The following is an 18,858-nucleotide window of genomic DNA, read 5'->3' as shown; positions in this document are numbered from 1 at the left end:
ACAACAGATTCATCAATTCGTCCGCTGAGTTCATCTCCGGCTATGAGCGATAGTTCCCACCTTTTCTTTTTTTTTTTCTTCTTCAAATGATTGTCGCGTCATCACGAGCCGTTGATATCCGCGACGAAAAGCAGGAGTGAGTAGCAACACGTGCAACTCGGTTGGATTTCTTTCTTCGGCGTCGTTTGATCGTGACGTGTGCAATAAGAGATCGGCCGTCGGCACCCAAATACCTTTTGCGTGATAAAGCATGACTTTGCTAAACAACTGGACAGAATTTGAAAAAAAATTTTTAAAAAAACGCAGCCGATTGTTGCAAATATCAATTCCTGCAGTTGCTCTAAATTCTGGATTTGAAAAAAAAAAAAAAAATCCACGTTTCCCATTTTCTCGTTTTTCGTTTCATTTTGTTGTATATTATGCATCGGGTATGCATCAAAGCGATAGGAGAATATACCGGTTGGCTGCTATACATCAACCAACCCGAATGTACATCATTTTTTTTTTCCTCCTGTTTCCTATTGCACGTGGGAAACATTTCTTGACTACGGTATAATTGCACTCGGGATGGAATCTAACGGTCTAGGTGCGACACGTTGAAAGCCATTATCGCCCTGTATCACGCGGACGCCGTCACGACCTGGCCACCTATAATATCCACCTGACAATATCAAATATATACCGTAAAAGTAGTTCACATAGGACATCTACTAATAACCGTCTGATGCATAACTCGGAGAGACACGTCAGTTGCACACGGATGGCAACCTGGAAAATGGCGGAAGGATATAAGTTTCCTCGTGTCCCTGCGCTGCAATGCCTTGGGAAATTATAGATGTGTGATAGAATGAGAATACATCCAATTGATTTGAATTTTGTTTTTGTTGTTTGGGAAGGGAGAGTTGAACTCGTACGCAATACGGGCCCGGATTAGTCTTGCACAAAGCACTGATAGGCCTTAACAAGCAGACGCTCGAAATTTAATACAATTTTAAATGCACCTTTAAGAGGATTGAAGATCATTTTCAAATGATCCTCATTTTTTTTCTTTTCATCTGTGTGTGTGTCTTTCTTTTCTCTATACGTTCGTCTAGTGGCACGACCATTTTGTCTAGAAAAAAAAAAAAGAGAAACCGTAACTGGCTGCGAGGAAACTTGATCTAGCTAGTTGTTCTACAGCAGAAAACTCGTCGGCTCGTTAATAATGAAAAACCTTGGATTGTATTATTATTATTATTTTTATTTTTTTTTTTGTGTTATTCTTCTCTGTCTCTGTCTCTCTCTGTGTGTGTGGGGTTCTTATTTTCTGCTTTTAAAACCGCATTTTGAATGAGGGGGAATTTCTGGTCTCATTATCCACCTCGGAGGACTGGCAGCGCTGGCAGCACAGCAGCGACGAAGATAGCAAGAGCAGAAATGCAAAGAAAACCACCTCGAGCTCGACTTCTTCTATTTATTTATTTATTATTTATTTATTTATTTTTTTCCTCTTCTCTTCTCTCCACTTGAAATGTTGTTCTCAAAACAAAGAAGTGTACAATGACGATAGCCCCCCTCCTTTTAATTTATCATTGCAACCAACATTAGCTTGTTGAGTTGGCCCGTTAAACAATAGCTTTGGGCGTAGCCAAGCATCTAACCAAAAATCTTTTTTATCGTATGGATTTCCAGTCGTGGAAGAAAATAACGGAAGGCGGATCTATATAAGTAAGCCAAACACGAAGACCGTGCCAATTAACCACGAGCGTGTTTCGTTTCAACAAGAGTTATCTACTACATTTTCGTGTTTGACTTTGCATTATATAAAAGGAAAGAGAGAGAGAGAAAAGAAAAAAAAAAAGAAAAAAGAATTAACTAGCCAAACCAAATTGTTCAACTCATTGTGGTTAGACTACAATTTTGCATGGATTTGTGTGTGTGTGTGTGTGTGTTTGTGTGTGTATATATACAACAACACATATTACATGCGGGTATCGGATGATTTCCAAACAACAGATGGTTTGTTGCGGTTTTCTTTTTCAAAGCAATTAGATTGGTTGTAAGCCGACCTATTTAAATCATTTCCCTTTTTGTGTGTGTGTGTGTGTCTGTGTGTATTTTGATGTCACTGTTTTACTCTTGGCTACGTATATAACGATGATCACGTCATGCTTTGTTTTGTGTGTGGAGAACTTTTCTTTTTAATTTTTGTTGAAATTTATTACCAATGTTTGTTGTGTGACTGCCAATGACGAATTGTGGCTGCGTTTAAACGTTGTAACCAAAAACATCCGCAATTTCACATGTCACTTGGGTTCGGATTGTCGGACGAATTATGGCGGTGTGGCCGCTTCATCCGCCCAAGTTGGTAATAATAACAAGCCAAGAGTGCGATAGAGCCCATTGTCCAATTAAAAAACAAAAAAACAAAAAACAAAAACAAGAAAAAATAGAAAATATATATCCCATCATTCGATTCCGGCAGGTTCATAATTGAGTGTACGCCAGGGCTTAATGAAGAAGTTTGTATCGTGTGGCCACAACCTGTTCATTTTTTTTTGTTTTTGTTTTTGTTTTTGTTTTTGTTTTCTTCCATTTCCGACTCATCAACATTTTGTAATTCAAAAACGCCATTCGATGATGAATGGCCTCTTTTCTTGCGCTTCTTACACAATACCCCAATAAATCCGTCGACACTTTCTACGCGGTGGTTTAATTACTAAGACCCCGAAAACATGTAGGTTATGACGTCATGATTCATGCGACAGAAGCCATCAGGTGGGTTGGGGCTGTCATCCTTACCTTCATCACCTCATCTTCATTTTGTTCTTTCATGTGCCTGAATTCATTTTTTTTTTCCTTTTTAACAAGAAAAGAACAAGAAAAACAAGTGTGTATGATGCCTCAAAGGGGAATTGTTACGTTTAGGCTACCGCCAGGGACGCAGAGCCACGTGAAACGACCTACATCCTATGTAGTATCCAACAAAGTTTATGGTAGCACTATCATGGGCGATGATATCCTGAATGCATATTTAGATATGCTGCCAATGCCTCGAGCTAGAAAGAAAGAAAGAAAGAAAAAAAAAACATGGTAGAAAAAAATACGGATACACTTTAACGCATCTCATCCGGCTGTCACGCCGATGTTCTCAGTTTTTGACACTTACAATGGCTGTGGAACTAAAGCGCTACGTTAAGTGCCCGAGAAGGCGGGCTGTATAAGATCGTTTTTGTTCAACAAAAAACAAAAAACAACAAAAAAAAAAAGTGAAAAATAAGGAACTACCAAATTATTAAGTCAGCGTTGCTATAACTTTGTAGTTGAAAGTTCTATTTTAATGGACACGTGCAATGCCTCCCTCCTCATTACGACTCTCATTTTTATGTGATGTTACACTTTCATTTCTTTCAAATGAAATAATAATAAAAAACAAAACAAAAAAAGAACTTTATGGATTCGTCAATCTTTCATTTGGTGTCAACTGCCGGCAGTTGATGAAGGTCGAGACCAGTTCCACCCAGTCTTAAAGGAAAGGTCTCATTCTTTTTTTTTTTTTTTGGCTTTCTGCGCTATATTTTCAGACACAGTGAATTACATTTGACTTGTACAGAGAATCAAATTAGAGTGAGAGACATATTTTAATCCGAGATATGCCGACCGGGCACTGTAAACATTTTTATTATTTCCTTTTTAGTCCACACTTGATTCTCGGAAACGTTAAATTCAATTCCAGGTAAAATTATATATCTACTTGATTTCCCATGCGCTTACTTTTTTATGAAGGCACATCGCAACTTGCGTTGCAGTGTAATATGCAGGGACCATTTCAAACATGAAAAGAAAATGTATTATATATACATACCGTTGCTGTAACGAATGCCGGTGAATTGTGATTATCAGCCGACTAATGATGCCATGATGGTAGATATCGGTCGTATAACCCTTTCCTCACTTTCGTCTCGAAACCATATACTTATAGACGTGTATATAATAGCAGCAATGCTTTCGGGCCGCCCAGCTGTTGGCCCAAGCCGATATATAGAGTATATATAGCTTTTCAACACAACGTCAATCTCGTTAATAGTAACGGACTTTGTGGCCTATATGCAAATGAGTTTGGGGTCTATAGCCTTATTAGGCCTTTTTTTTTCCCCCTTCGTATAAATAAAGAATTTACACAAATAATGGGATTTTTTTTTTCTTTTTCCTTTTTTCGATGATTTACGCAGCAGTTACGAAATAGTTGAAAAATAAATATTCATGCCAATGTTGTTCATTGACGTTTTCATGACCAGTACCTGCACGGATGGGGTTCGCAGCGCGCACGGGCCGGCTGCTTTGAAATCGTTTGCTCGTTATCTTAGGGGGAAAACTTCAACCTTCTCGCAGTCGAGAATTTATTATGTGACCACACTTGCATTTTCATGCCGACGGCTCATTTTTAAAAATCGGGCAAACTCATTCCAAGACAACCTTCGTGGTGAAGAACAATTCATTCCCATTTGTTGTTGTTGTTGTTGTGTGAATTCAAAAATGTGTGTACGATATTTGTCTGGCCTACGTTGTTTGAGTATTTCCTTGTTTATATGATGGAATGGATACATGGCATGATTGAAAACGTGAGTGTGTTATACAAAAAAATAAAAAGGCTGACGATTCAATTGCAAAATCGTATACGAATTTTATTTACCGAGAATTCTAAGACAAAATCCAAAAGAAAAAAGGCTAACGAACTTTAGTGTGTTGAATTATTACCTGATGATGTACGTATAAAGGTGCAAAGTCAATTGTTAGCCGTGTTAACTTGGACTCGATGTCAATCTTAGAGAAGTTATATCGATGTCAACACAGTGAATATCGGATAGAATCACGAGACACATTAGTAAGTCTAGTGAATTCATTGCGCTGATTATTTAAGAATGTTTCATTCGTATTATTCCCCAACTTCTATAGTTGAAAGGAATGCTTAGTTTATAACAAAATTATTTTTTTTTACGCATAAAAAATGGGGGGGGGGGGTTGGAATTACGAATCATTTAATGTGATCGATACGTGACACTCAACACGGGCATCTCGATCAAAATTGTAGCTCTAAAATGTGTTGTTTTTTTCCAAATAGACAAATTTTTTCCAAAACGAAACAATTTGAAACTAATAGAGATGGTAATTATTAATTGGCCAACCTCCCGTAGAGTATAGGGTGTGTTAAATTTTCTTCTCTAGGTATAGGAAGAGGCGTTGTGAATCAGCAAAACCCCATCTCAGACTCATCAACTGATCAAACAAAGATTTATTCTATGATGAAATAACAACAACAACAACAACAACAACAACAACAAAAATTAAGCTGAAGATGGGAAAGGTCGATGGGGGAAGGCAAAAACGATGAATGGTTTTGTGATGGAAAAAAAAAGGAAAAAAGAAGAGCCAGAACATGATAGGGGAGGAGTCGCTCTGCGTATACTGCGTCCGGCCTCAAAATCGGCAGAGGAATTCTCCCTCCGGTAATTCTGCTTTCTTGTTTCTTTTCTTTTTCCTTTTTTTTCTTAATAGAAATGAAAAGATGAGCGTTTTTTTTTTTTTTGGGGGGGGTAATACATCTCGGTTTTTGTATTCAATGGGAGCCCTTTTTCTCGCTGTTGTTCAATCGCTTCTAAAAAATTCATAACAAAAAAAAATATTCAATTTGGACAGTTTGGTGAAAGCCATTTCTATAAAAATCAAATTACAGCCTTAAAGATTACGTAAATTTTGTAAGTTCCGTCTTGCCTATTTTCTGATTCCATTTGTGTGTAGTCCGTGAGAACGTTGACAGAACTCGACTTGGTGTGGGGAATAAGAGTCTGAGAAAGGCAGCAAATGAAATCATTTTATTTATTTATTTTTTTTGTTATCTTTCAGTCAAACAACAAACAGAGCGAAAATAGGTTTAACGCGGAAAATTAAGCAAGACCAAAATTGAAAAATTTGGCTTTGTAAAATGAGCCGCCGAGTTCCTCTCTCTCTCTCTCTTGCATTTTCTTCTCTATTTTTATCGGTGCCAACATTCTTTCTCGACGTTCCACCGTGACTATGTTGTTGTGTTCATTACAGGCCATTCAGCGTTCGTGTATATGTGTGTGTACTATATATACGCCGTACGGTGAGAAAACTCAAAACCGACAATGGAATGTTCAAGTAATAAAGATAGATAAATGTACTGTGTACACAATGGCTCGCAAGACTCGTCATCTTCGAGGTTAGAGACGCCCCCCCCCCCTCTTTTTATTTTCATTCTTGTCGTCTGTCTTTTTCCAGAAGAAAAAAACAAGATGGATGGCTTCATAGCTGAAACTTGGCCGCCACTAGGCTCGTCCGTATTCGATTTCATAATAATAAACGCATCACTTTATATGGTCGCATGTTTCCTCAGAAAATAAGTATATAATCAATGGAATCGTCTGAACAGATTGCCAGTCATCTTCGCACGAGAAATTTTATCAACGAACCTTTTTTTTTTCCTCTCGTAATTTTTTTCGTAGCTATTAAACGCCATAGTGTTCCACCCTTAGATCAAAACAGACACGCAACTCACCGTCACCCCGACAGAATAATTGAACTGGCAAAAACTAGCAAAGGAGAGTGCATTGAAATATAACTTTGGCATTTCTTCTAATTTTGTATTGTATAACCGAACCTCCCTGCGGAACGTTCCTTGAAATTCGTTCCATGAGAAATAGCATATAAGCGACAGACGAAACGTGGGCCTTGTTCTTTGAGCTTGAGCTCGGCTTTTTTACGAAGGAGTTGACGCGGTTACGGTGGGACGTGATTTCCAAATGGCGGCTGGATAAACAGTACAGACATTCGACGAAGTATATGTGATGCATGATGATGACGAGCAGTGTATAAGGTTAGGGTCGATTTCGGAGATCTCGTCAGGATTATGTTTGCCAAAGGTAGTCTTCGCCCATAAAGGCTCATCCATCACGGCAGTACACAGCAAACACACAGTTCCATTCCCGGTGCATAATTTGGGACTGAAGACGAGACCTGTACACTCTATGCTGCAGTTGGGGTCAAGTTGATCAACGAGCCGCCACGGGCACAACACGTAAGGAGAATTGCTGTGCATGTGCCACTCAACTCGACTAGTTTCCCATGCATCCACCCCTGCATCAGAGTTCTATTGTCAATATTACACAACATCACACACACACACACACACGGGGTGGAGAAGAGGGAAGAAATAGATTAGACCGCAACAGTTATATATATATACGTGCCTGCTTTATCAAAAAAACCCATCCATCAAACGATAGGTGACGGGGACAGAACCGAGAAGTTGCCTCCAGCGGGAGGAAGTCACCGCGCCATGAGGTCAACACGCTATAACGTAGACTGCAACTCGACAGTCATCCTTGACGCCAAAAAGATCTCTATTAACTATACGGTATAAGACACACATAAACACACATTTCACAGCAACATGTAGACACTTTTAGTTTTCAAACTGCACGAATTCGACTTGTGCAATTCTATCTACGAAAAAGCAAAACTTATTTGGTTTTCTTCTCGAACTTTTTTTTTTTTTGTCTGTTCATTCGAAAACGTTGCGGCTTGACTATTATTTATACGCAGCTTTTATTCTGCATTCATATTCTACGACAGTGAATAAAGAAAGGAAAAAAAAATAACAACAAAGGGAAACGAATGAGAATGAACAAAAAATCAAAATAAAATCATCGATCTACGCTGTACGTCTAGTTCGCATTGAACGATCTGATCTTTTTTCTTTATGTGATATGCATCACGAGGTAGTTCTTTTGTGTTAGTTGGAAACCTGGATCAATCATTGAACAAGCATCGGTGTAGCTTGGAATGCATCCCGCTCCATGCACTCCGCATATTTTGGATATATACGTATATACTTTGATTTTGAAGATCGACGAACAAACTCGTTTATATAAACTGCACTGCGAATAATGTACAGACGCCCTTTTAGGCTAGAAGTCCATCACGTATGGCATAAAAAGTGGACTGCCTATATACTAGTCAAGGTAAACCTCGTGAAACCTTCCAGTAATCAACTATAGGCTTACATATTGAGCAGCAGACGCATGCAAACACGGCTGTCAAGCATATGCCACTTTTCTTGGAGATGGATTGGTATTTATGCAGAAATGCCTTAAATAAAACAGCTACATTGATTTCTGTAGAGGTTTGGCATCACTGCGATGCGGACTACGAAACAGGTGGTCAACATTTGTGCCAGGTGAGAACAGTACACAAAACTAACAACATAAAACTGACGTCTGTGAAACTGACACACGGGTCAAATTTGACAAACGCGCAATTTTGATTGGAAAATACCTTGAAGTTTGAAAACCAATTTTGGAATTTTTGGAATTTTCCCTGCCAAGTCAATGATGAAAACTTTGGGAAAAATAAAATGCAGAAAAGTGCATTGTATCAGAAAGAAACTTGCTGCGGAATTCAACTACAGTTTAACTAGTTATTGGAAAGTATTTATATAGGCGGGGATTAAAATGATTGGATGTCCTCATAAGGAGGAAAGGAAAAATGCAGACCAGGAATTCTTTCAGGTAGAAAAGAAAAAGAAACGAAATCCATTTATTATTGACATTGAAACGTAGACAGCGTTTATTGTAGTGTGAGGCTGTAGATATGTGCCTGTGCAAGTATCGATAGCCAAAATGGCCAACGCTATAAAAGCAAGGTTACTTATTATGGATTGCTATGATTGAAATATCTCGTTCTCGGTTGTTTATCATTGCACAACTTCAATCTACGCGAGCCCAAAAGCTATTTTTTCTTCTTTCTATACAGATACAAATGCATTTACCATACAAAATGCATGCACGCCATCAACATTTACCATCTGAAAAAGCAAAAACAAATATTGATACAAAATTGAAATACAACCAGAAATGGAATGCCTATAATATCAAATGTGTTCTATTATACTCTGCTCAAAGAAGTGAAATCTATAGGTATAAGATTGATTAAAGAAGCTATTCGTCATTGCCATAATTATTATTTACATATACCCAGATACGATGAATAAATTCCAGCTGGTATAAACACTTCTAGAACGATTCCATAGATGCATACCAATTATGGAATTCATCAGTGGCAGACAACTTGAAATGGAAATTTCGCGCACAGCGCAACATTGTGATAATATAAGATAAGCCAAAGAAGACTGTGAACAATTCAATCTTCGAATATATAGGATAAGGCGTTTTACCCAATATAAATAAGAAGAAAATAATATATTCGTATATACTCGTTTTTCCCATTTATTATTGTTTGCTATTCACAGAATACGGTCGTTTCTTTTGGTACGACCAGCTATACAACTATCCTAAATAAGAACAATTCTTCGAGGAAACAGTTTTCAATCAATTCATGCACATCATTATCGTAGATATTTCTGGCTTGTTTCCAGACATCCCATGTACCGTTCAAAACGTTTCCGACTTAAAGTGACCAAACTCGATATGCAATACAAATCACAGACAGTCGTGTGCTTGCCCTTTGAAGTGGAAAACAGCATCAGTGACTAGCGAGCAGCGAAACATGTTTTCTATGAGTTTTATGCTGTATATCCTTATAACTGAAGAGGCCGGTTCCGTTGGTTCAATATTTTTATTGTTTCAACGTGATTTATATTTCTCCATCTGCATGTTCGTACCTTGATTTATGTTCGTATCTAACAGCTTCTTTATGGTTTACTATACGAATCATAGTATAGTATGTTTAAACGTCAGAATGTACAATTCTAGATGGGTTTGCTTTATAGTTCATACTAACAGTAAAGTTTGCATGATTTTCCTATATTTTATAGTTACATTATATTAGGCTTGGCATCAATAGTATCAACTATTTAGAATTCGCGATTTGGGAATGATAAACTAACCGAAACTTTTTTTCTTTTTGCGTAGATATTGCATTCGCTGTGGTTTAAACCATATTTTTGGCGGAAACGGGTTGGGGAAAAGAGAAAGGAAATGGACAATATTAAAAGCTAAGTTTGAAAAACAACCTGTAAGGAGCTGTTAATAGATACACTCTTGCTTATATACATGTCGGCTCTATTTCTCTCTCCTTTGGTTTTATTACACCGCACAGTCACGGAGAAACGTTAGACACTGCTAAACGTGAGTTTAAAGAAAATAGCTGGAGACGACCAGTTGAAAGCCGAGATGATGCGGATTTCCTTCGAACTAACCGAAACTAACACACAGCAAAAACGACAAGGAAACTCAACAAGTTAAAAGTCATACGAGTCATGTAGAGTTACGCTTTCGTATAGTTGCATTTCCCTTGTCAAACAGCTCTGATTCACAATTCATACAAGTTAATGATTTTTTTTTTCTCTTCCTCTTAAGTTCCCACTTCCTTGTGGGTGAGATCTCACTGTCCCTTTTAGTCTTACCTTTCATGGTATTTGCCTAAAAAAAAAAAAAAAAAGGACATCTCCTACCTATACATAATGTTGGCCCCCTGGCAGAAGAGAAAACATCTTCCTGAAATGACACCAGAGCAGAACAAGAAATGAAGAAAAACTTAGCAGGATGCCCTCAACCAGATAGCGTCACATCTGAATAATGGCGCTGCCATTGCTGCCTACAGCTTCACCACGATAGGTATCTTTTTTTTTTTGTTGTTTTTGTTTTGAAAGCGTCATGAATATTGTTCGAGCAGCAACAGTGTGCAACATGAACCTTAGTTTTACACGGTTTGCGCTAGCATCCCTTGTTTTTTTTGTGTGTGCCTGGCTTTTTGTGTTTATTTGCGTACACCCCCCCCACCATCTCTAAGCGAAAGTTAAAAGAACATGTCACGCATCTTTGTGCTGAACGCGTCATGGTGAAGGACGAAAATATCTACCCTTCACAAATTCCTATAGCCGTTGCAAGGCCACATTTTTTCTTTCCGCAAATATTTCACTGGTAATCGCAGTCTTCAATTGTTTCTGTCATGCTGCCTTCCCGTTGACACAAGATTAACTGGTCAAAGGCAGCAGCTTGTTTTCTCAAATCTCCGTCAAGCCATCGAATAAGCGAAATCGTTAAAACCTACTGCATTTATTTGAGCTGACATTCATCTTCCCCCTCCTCCCCCAACCACTAGAATTTGAAGTCTTGTGAATTATAAGAGCATTCTGACGAGTGCGATAAAACAGACCGTTTGCTCTTTTGGTAGCAAAAAAAAAAAAAGAACTTTGACGTAATTCCCAGTAAAAGTATCTCCCTCTGAAATATTTGATATTTAAAAAATAGAAGCGCGAATGAAAGGCAAAGCTTTGATTTCTGAGTCGCACGGTTCACTTGTACTGTTTCTTGCTACTAGTATACAGGTACATGTTTGCTTGCAGTTGTGTTACCTGGTTGCATGCCGATAGAAGCCATGAAAGTGCAATTCCACGAATATTAGACTGGTGTGATTTTCCAGGATTGAACCGTTTACGTTACCTAATGTCCCTAACGATGAACTTCCTTTTCCTGATGACTTGAGCTCAAGTTACTTGATGGTAGCTATCTACTAAGTGATCTAACCGCGCGACGTTCTCCCACAGAATAACAAGGGTAACACGAGAATGGTTCGCCTAGATTAGGACGCAATCACTTGCCTAACGTAGTACTGCACTCCATTGCAGTCATTCCCCTATTTTCTCACGGACATGCAGTGAAGAATTTCGCCTCAAAATCTCTTCCCATTTTATTGTACTTTTGTTGTTTTTTTTGTTTTTTTTTACTTAATAGAGGATATAGCAAAGGAAGACATGAGCAACAAAATTGTGTTGGGGGCATGATCATTGCCGTTTCTAATCAACACTATTTTTAACTATATAATAGATCCCCTTTCTTTCGTGTCGATAAGATCAGTGAAGAGAGAGTGGGGATTTTATTCTGTCGGGTTTGAATCAGATAACAATTCATTGTAGCCAAATGTTCAGAGGTTCGTTTTTTTAATGAAAGTCAAACACGCAAACGTATACCACTTAAACTGCCGGGATGTACACACAACAGTCTGGTAATTTTACACCACTTGCGATTAGTATGAGGCCTAATGAAAGACTGTTTTGCGTTCAAGCGGAGTCTAAACGAGGCGAAGAAGCCAAAAAAGAAATGTTATACGAGCTTCGGCGGAATCCCGTTGAATCATATCAAAAGAAATGGATGGCCCGATACGGAGCCTTCGCCTTGTTAATTATTTCTTGTGAATGTGGAGACAAGCTTGCAGGTGACTTGTGTTGACATATTAATGACTATGTAAATGAAATGACAACTATAAAGGATATGGCGGGAAAAGATCAAAAGATAAAGGAGAACTGACGAATAAGGCCAGAGGAATGATACAATCAAATCGGGAAAGCAAATGTAGGGGCTGAAAATGAAAGAAAACAGAGGCAATGCGAGAAGAAGAAAAAAAAAAGGAGAAAAGCTTTGAAGAGATTAAAAAAAAAACGCGGGAAAATTTTCCTGTTTTCCCAGAATCTTTTTAAAACTAAATATATCTGTGTTGACTGGATAGCAGGTTGGTTAACCATCTGAAACCTTAATAAATAGATTAGAACGTCCGCAACCTACGTTTGATGGTGATTCAGTGGCACATCTCTTTTAGGGGTCTCCTTTATCGGCCTTCCTTAAGGGATAACGCAGCTCATTATTCAAGTTGCCTGTTTTCGGAGAAATCGGCGGAGAGCTCTCGGAAGGAGCACTTCGCATAACTAATGTAGTGCATTCCTGAAAATCAAATTTTTTGTTTATTATTACTAATTTTTTAAATATCTACCTTTGTGTGTGTGTGTGTGTGTGTGTGTGTGTGTGTTTAATTGGAAGACTGGATGATTTTTTAAATTTTAGGGGAAGGCACGAGGCCGTAAGAATAACTTGGAAGATTTAGTCCAGTCGCATATTAATCCTTTCGTTATTTATCTATATACGGGGAACTGATCCCCATTATGGATGGATGGAGCTTTAAATAAAAGAGACAATAAACAAAGATGGAAGTCATTTTCTATTTCTAAAGTGGGCTGAGTTCACAAGTTTTCAATAACGAAAACAAGAATACATGAAAATCAAAGATATCATCAACTATGTTTTGTTTTGCTTTCGAAAATGTTTACACCAACTTGTAGATCGCATGCAAAGTAGAAATGACGATTGATGTTAGCCGCATAAAAAATACCGACTCTCCTTACTGTTAATCCATTTAATTGTGTGGAATAAATAACGTGCGGCTTTTCTGAGTCCAACTGGCAACTTTGATTGCAATCATTTAACTCCTTTACGCAGGTGAAATGATAAAACGAGACATTTTCAGGTATAGTCTACCAAAACTGAAAAAAGAAAAGAAAAATCAAGGCGTCGGTCACCCAAATTTCGAAAACTTTGATGCGTGATAATCGCGCCTGCATTGCGTGACTGGGTTGTCCTGCATTGGTAACCATTTCTCTGATGATCAGCCAACCAGCAAACGAGAGTCAGAAGTCAGAGAGATCCATACTTCACTAACCCGGCCCATCAATCATCGTCCTATATGTCAGACAGAGACAGTTTTCCTGGAATCATGTCTGACCTCAGTATGGAGACCCAGGCGCAAGGTGCTTTGAATATGCTCCCAATTCTTCGAAGAGGGAACTCAAGGAAAAGGGGAGAAATTTTGGGGTTATATTTTGAATGTATAAAAAGAAGTAAGATAGAACACCAGATTGGGCTCGCGTGATGTGTGTGTTGATACACACTCTCTTATTCCAAAATCCCCCCCCCCCTCTCTTTAGGTTGAGGCTATCGTCCTCGTTAGGCCTACTAGGTAAGAGGTATATATGCCTCTCTATTTGAGGTCACCCACGATTATTGAGGACGTTTGGAATATATTACTTAAAATAAAGAATATTTCTGTGTTACGTTTCCATTCGACAATGTCAACCTTCTTGTCATAGGCTCTTGTATATCTAAGAATTCCCTAGTATACGTTGTAGACTGTAAAGAAATATCATTTATAGATGAGCGAGCTGCAAGGTACTTCAATCGCTTTATATAGTTGGAGAATCGGCGAAAAAACCAAACAAGTTCTATATAGGAGCATCAACTTCAGCAATATACGTTTGCGGCGCGTATATTTCATCGCAAACGTTTCACATTTGTGGCTCCGTTGCCATTGAACGAGTAACCTTTACGTGCTTTTGTAATCGCACCTGTTGAGGTCTAATCCTTTCATTGACACTCGGTCACCAGCTGCGGATCACTGCCAATGCAAACCTCGCAAAGAATAAAAATGAATATGACTGTAATTCTTGACAAGCTACAAGATATCGAAGTCCTTCTTTTCTAAATCCGGAAAATTACTTTGTCGTGGCGTGAGTTCAATAAATTATTTATAATTATTTTTTTATTATTTTTTGTATTTTGAAAAAAAAAATAAGAAAAAAGAAGAAAACAAAGACGCAGGGATGTCACTCGTCGGCGTTAAACACCTCGCACAACTCCGTGATTTCACGCCTTTTTCTTTTTTGTTCCCTCTATTTTTTATTGATGGAGAATTTCGTCCAGTGTATCCTTTTTTTTTGTGTTCTTCAAGTTTAGAAATAACGAAATGACGTGGCGCCAATTGAGGAGCGGAAAATGTATTTTTATTTTTATTTTTTTTTATCTTTCCACATTTCGGCCAAGTGATGACGAGGTGGACTGAGGATAGCTGTAACGATCGATTGAAAGTCAGTCTAGATTTAACGACCGCCTAAAACTTTGTTTAAAAAGGAGAAAAGGGCAAAAATGTGGTTTGTCTGTTTGAATAGACAGGAAGCGCAGTATACTTTGTATACAAAGCAACATCATGCACTGTTATTAACGAAGTATTGTGTGACGCCCGTGGCCCATCACAACTCTGTACAATCTTAAAGGTGAATTCAACAAAAGTTTCAAGCTTATAGACGAATTTGTAGATAGATATTGCTAGCACAGGGTGGAAAATGCATTGTCAAACCTTTTTCATTTCATTTTCCATTGCAGTTTTGGATGCAATAGCCGCCTGAACGAGAAAGGGCGACTGTGTTCTTGAAAAAAACAAACAAAACAAACAGAATAGAATAAACAGCCCAGAAAATCAATCACCAACGGTCAGAATTATTTTTTGCCGAGTGCCTTGTTTGAACAAAAGTTAGGTTATATGTATTACGTCATCTACCCCGCCATTCTAAAACCTGAGAGAGACGTCCAAGTGATATGACATAACATATGCCTAATTACTATAACCAAAAATATGTATAGCCATTCGATGTATTGTTAATACTGTGCACACATTTAACGCGTACTGTATACCTTTGCGTCAGGCCGATGAAGTCAATACCAACTCTAAGGATTAACGGAAAACAAACTATTTTTGAATAATCGCAAGAAAATGACATGTATCTGTTTGGTTAAAAAATCCTAGTCTACTCAAGGCAAATTAATGGCGGATAAATCGCCCCAAGAAAAATATCAGAAAAAGCGTTAGGAAGAAGGTGAAAGAATCAGCGCAGAATAGGAGACTATTTAAAAAATTTATCCGCAGATACAAGCCTACGACGACATCTACAGTGTCCTCCAGAAAAAGAAGGCATCCCTCTCGGTAGTCGAAAAAATAAAACTATTTTATTAGCGCTAGATGGCATTGTTTTGAATCGCAAAATACAAACAGAAAAAGCATGCGATTTTTTGTGTGCTTGTTTTGACGGCAAAAAGCGAGACGGTTGCCGAGATTTCCACAAAATCCATTATTGATATGACATTGCTGTTTAAAACAAGGAGAAATATTCTTACCTAAAGTTGTTGTCATCTTCACAGTGAAAAAGTTTGACAACATTCGGATGATCTAACTGTGACAGTTTTAAACTGGGTATCAATCGATAGATCTGTGCCTTTGATCAACTCGATTCTTTTGATTGCTACCCTTTGACCTTTACATGAGCCACGAAGCACTGTGCCATAGCCACCTTATCCCCCAAAAAAAAAAAAAAATAAATGTTTTGGTCAAACCAAATGCCATCTAATTATCAGCACGATTTGAGGAAATAGGCAAGGCCATTTCAAGTTTGATTGCGTCTGATGCGACCGAAAAAAAGATTTGGGCGAACTGCTGTGGGAAATATGATTTGTAGCTGGAAAACCCTGACTTATAATCGGAAATGGTTTTTTGAGGTTATCAGTCAGATAACTGGTAACGCATAAAACAAGTAACAAATCCACTGCAGTTAAAAATTTATTGTCGTCTCTGTAGCTTTTCTTGAAGTTTCGTCGCATCTGTTTTTATGGCTGCAACCAAACAATGCATTACCGCAAGTAAACGAAAGATGGTCAACACGAAAATATTCAGCGTTGACCTAAGGCGATTTTCAAAGTCTGATAATTTTGTTTTTGAAGAGGAATCTTTAAATTGGCAACAGTTTTCATCCAATGTTTCTACACGATATAATAGTAAGGTACACTATCGCCTATCCCAAAACCGGTGGGTGTTTACAAAGTGGTTTCAGGATTCCCCGCTAGGTTCGCTAGTCTAGCAGGCCGGTCGTCTACAGGGGTGATAGGGTAAAACACCTTTTTTTATTTTGAAATTTTTTTATTACCAGTTCGTGTGCTAGAAAAGTAAATCCACTAGGGCTCCTTTTCATTCCAGATATTTTGGGATCAAAATCAAAATGACGGTACAATTTGGGAATTTTTTATTTATGTTTTAAATTCACCCTATTTTGAAAAATTGAAAATTCGCCGTTTGCGGCGCAATTTTGCAATTTTCTACATTTCCGGCCTAAATTTCAAGTTTTCCTAGTGTAGGCCTACTGAAGAACTTATGGCGCCAGTCAAAATCAGAATTAGTTCTATCCTAAGTGGGTGACAGTGATCGGCTTAATCAATTTGAATTTAAATCAAATTTTGATTTACATCATGATTTGAAACATTTTTTAAAAGAATTTTAATTTTTGATTTGGTTCAAGTTTTAGAAAATGATTTTTTATTTTTATTCCTCTATTTTTAAACAAAATTGATTTGAATAATTTGAAAAACAAATTTTTAAAAACGAAAATTGATTTGTAGTAGGAAACGGTCCCAATTGGCTCCGATCGGGGCTCTCGCCCTGACCCTCCCCGACCCTCCCCCCCAAAAAGCAATAAAAAACCGGGAAAAAAAGTCGTCTTCGATTTTTAGTTTGGAATCTGATTTTGATTCTCAATTTTTTTAGTCAAAAGGGATTGAATGAATTTGATTTTGCATTTTGGATTCCGCGATTTTTATTGCTTGAATCGAATGGGGTGTCACTAGATGGCGCTGCCCGATCCCAAAATGAAATGAAACGGGTTAAATGGCGTTCCGTGACTAGAATACTAGATACGCGAACGGACTTGCGCCATTGGGCGTAGTCCGTAGTGGGGAACACAACGTCGTTCGCCTTTGACAAAGTGTCTCGTACAATTTCATAGGAAATAAAAGTGCGGTTGTTTGGTTTAGTATAGTTTTGAATGGCAGAGGGAAATCAACCCATGGACAACCTCGGTGGATTTGCCAATCCTCGATTTGTTTTGATAAACGGCTGTTTTTGGAATTCCAACTTAACCAGGAGGTATATTCAAGGACAGGTTTGGCTTAACGAATTTACAAACCTTCTACTTGAATCTTTCCTGCAACTACATGGGAGCCCCATGTATGGAAAAAAAGCTGTGGAACAAAGAAACTAACACACACGAATATGTGAGAAGACCTCTACAACAACTTGGCTCATTGGAAATTTTGAAATACGGAGAGAAACACGCCTGCACATTATACAGGCCGCGAGAGTTTAACCCCATGCAATTTGGAAGACGCACAGAAGAATTATTGGCCCTGAGAAACGATATGACTCACGAGGTCGGAAAATGGACCCAAGCAGATACCCGCGATACGTTAAAAAAACTTTTGGAGAAAATGGTGATCGTTTCAGAGTAAATATATTTAAAATTTTAATAAATTGATGTTGCGTGTATTTCAACCTCATGTAGCCTATATTTAAATTTCTGCTAGGTATTTGGTTAAGTGCAGTCGCCATGATGTTCAATTGCACAATAGTATACGGAAATTCAAGTCCAGCTGTGAAAGAGAACTCGATCAAATGCGACGCTTGGAGTACAAAGACTTGTATTAGCATGGTCATGCACGGTATTAGCTAGTCATAATTATCATGTGGCGGTTATTACTTGAAGAAAAAAAATAAATTAGTAATATAGAACTGTTCTAGGGAACAAACTTGATATTCTTTCTTTTTGGTTACTTCTTAGCACGTCATTCATTTAACAATAAAGTTAATAGATTGTGACAACCATCATCAAATTTTTAATGTTATACCTACAAGGTTTTTTGGGCCAATTTCGCACGCCATTTCGGCTACATACTGTCAGTTAAGATCATTCAAAATTTCAAATTCTATTCGGCCTGGGACATTCTTATTTATCTGTTCAATAAATATCAATTAGTCTGCGTAAAGAGTATAATTTTTAAATAAAACCAAATGGAGAAACGCCTGATTCAAGGCCTGGTTTTACATTAACAATTTAGAAAAATTAGCCGAGAGGAACAGACAGGGTAAGAATTAACCGATACAGGTTAAGTATTAACTGTTGCGGTACATTCATTGAGTTACGAATTTGGGTTGCGGGTACAGGAGGAAATGAGGAAACTGTCAAAGTGACAGAGAATAATCGATCATTTGGCTTGTTCTAATGACAAACTAAGTGTACCGGCAGGAACCAATAATGATGATCCGCGCGCGACTTTGATGATATTTGTCAATAATAGGCTACGATATCTGTAGTGTATCAATGAAGGGGCATCTACAGCGCACAGACGGTCACGGATA

General features: G+C 38.0%; 1 long non-coding RNA gene across 1 annotated transcript; it reads left to right on the top strand.

The window, feature by feature from the left end:
- Positions 1–17,189: 17,189 nt before the first annotated feature.
- LOC123474068 lies at positions 17,190–18,231 on the top strand. The gene is made up of 2 exons (XR_006648687.1): positions 17,190–17,947; positions 18,027–18,231. It is a non-coding gene; the product is annotated as an uncharacterized LOC123474068 (long non-coding RNA).
- Positions 18,232–18,858: the final 627 nt, after the last annotated feature.

Source organism: Daphnia magna, linkage group LG7 (assembly GCF_020631705.1).
Source record: "Daphnia magna isolate NIES linkage group LG7, ASM2063170v1.1, whole genome shotgun sequence".
Classification (NCBI taxonomy): domain Eukaryota; kingdom Metazoa; phylum Arthropoda; class Branchiopoda; order Diplostraca; family Daphniidae; genus Daphnia; species Daphnia magna.
Note: the sequence above shows the minus strand (reverse complement) of the source record. Positions and strands in the feature narration are given on the sequence as shown.